The 1,824-nt window shown below is 32.7% G+C and overlaps 1 non-coding gene across 1 annotated transcript; it reads right to left on the reverse strand.

Moving 5' to 3' along the window:
* Positions 1-626: 626 nt before the first annotated feature.
* LOC121823025 (U6atac minor spliceosomal RNA) lies at positions 627-752 on the reverse strand. Its single transcript, XR_006064319.2, has one exon. It is a non-coding gene; the product is annotated as a U6atac minor spliceosomal RNA (small nuclear RNA).
* Positions 753-1,824: the final 1,072 nt, after the last annotated feature.

A 1,824-nucleotide genomic window follows, 5' to 3' on the forward strand; every position in this document is an offset into this window, starting at 1 on the left:
AAGATTGTAGGCTTTCTTTAATTTTTGTTGTTGCTGAATCTAACTTTAAGTCATGGCGGTCTGATAGAATAAAGAGGTTATTACATTTTTTTATATCTGTTGAGATTTGCATTGTGATGGAGCATATAGTCAATTTTAGAGAAGATTCCATGGGGTGCTGAGAAGAAGGTATATTCTTTTGTTCTGTAGATATAAATTAAGTCCACTTGAGTCAAAATGTCTGTTAGTTCCCTTATTTCTCTGTTAAGTTTCTGTCTGGCAGACCTGGCCATTGGTGAGTGTGCGATGTTGAAATCTCATACTACTAATGTGTGGGGTTTTTGATGTACAATTTAAGCTTTAGTAATATTTCTTTTACAAACATGGTGCCCACATTTTTATTTAGGGCTTAAATATTAAGAATTGAAAGTTCATCTTGGTGTATTTTTTCCTGTGATAAATGTGTAATGTCCTTCCTGACTTCTTCTAATTGATTTTAGTTTGAAGTCTATTTTTTTAGATATTAGGATAGCTAGATCAGCTTGCTTCTTAAGTCCATTTGATTGGAAAGCCTTTTCCCAGCCTTTTACTCTGGGTTGTTTCTGTCTACGAAGTTGTGGTGTGTTTCTTGTATGCAGCAGAAGGATGAAAAACACTGATTAAATGTCACCAAGTAGGTGGCAATGCCTTAACCATATATGTGTTGTTAGGCCCAAGGGCCTCTTCCATCATTCTCAAGGGGAGTGCTAACTTTCTCTCCTTTTAGATAACTCTCCATTGTACATTTTTAAAAAATGTTTATCTTTAATATAGCAATTTTCATTAATTCATATTATATGAAACAAAATAATATAAAGTAAATATAATTAATTTATTTAAAGGCACATGAGTTGCTAGTATGGGCTATTTAGATTATAAAGGCACAATCAGGGTAAAGTCAGCTTGGAAGGAATTCAGTCTAATTGAATGTCAATTATTTGATTTGCTGTAATTCAGACTATGTATGCTTGCTAATAGACACAGATGTTAGCCAAACAACTAGGAGGAAGCGACGAGCCATTGGTGGATGATATCTGCAATCTCAGCAAGCCATAGTAAGAAATAACATATTTTCACACATTGGAAGATATTTAAAAAATATTTGTATGTGGCATCTCTTGTAATTTCCCCCATTAAAGATTTTGCCATGTCAATTCCATATTAAATATTTCATCATAACCCATTATCAATTAAATGAAAATTAAATTTGTTTTAAAATACTTGTTCTGCTTTATAGTATGTACATATACCATACAAATCATATGGTATTGACTGTCTTATGAAATGAACTATTAGTCACACATTATGTTCCTATTCCATATTCACTAGACAGTGGAATTTCATCCTTCAGCTGGAAGGATTTAATTCATATACACGATATGGAATTACCCAAGATATGAGGCATACAGACAGCCCTGAATTGTAGGGTCTTGATATTTTCATGATTTATAAAATTTAGAAACATTTTAGAACTATGTAGACAATAATAGTTTAAAAATGTAACATCGTTTAAAAAAGTTTAATTTTATTATGTGGACATTGTGTGTGTGTGTTTATCTTTCTGTGTGAGCATGCATGTGTGCATGTGTGTGTGAATTCATGCTGCATCTGTGTGAGTGATTGTCAATGCCAGATGCTATATACTACAGATAGGAATTACCCAATGAGGCTGTTGGGAATTGCACTTGGTTCCTCTGTGAAGCAGGAAGTGCTCTTAATCAGTTTGCCTTCTTCTGGGCTCTTAAAATAATTTTTAATAAACAAAACAGTGAGTTTTATGATAATATTAATCTACACCTTTCATAT

Source organism: Peromyscus maniculatus, chromosome 15 (assembly GCF_049852395.1).
Source record: "Peromyscus maniculatus bairdii isolate BWxNUB_F1_BW_parent chromosome 15, HU_Pman_BW_mat_3.1, whole genome shotgun sequence".
In the NCBI taxonomy this organism is placed as follows: domain Eukaryota; kingdom Metazoa; phylum Chordata; class Mammalia; order Rodentia; family Cricetidae; genus Peromyscus; species Peromyscus maniculatus.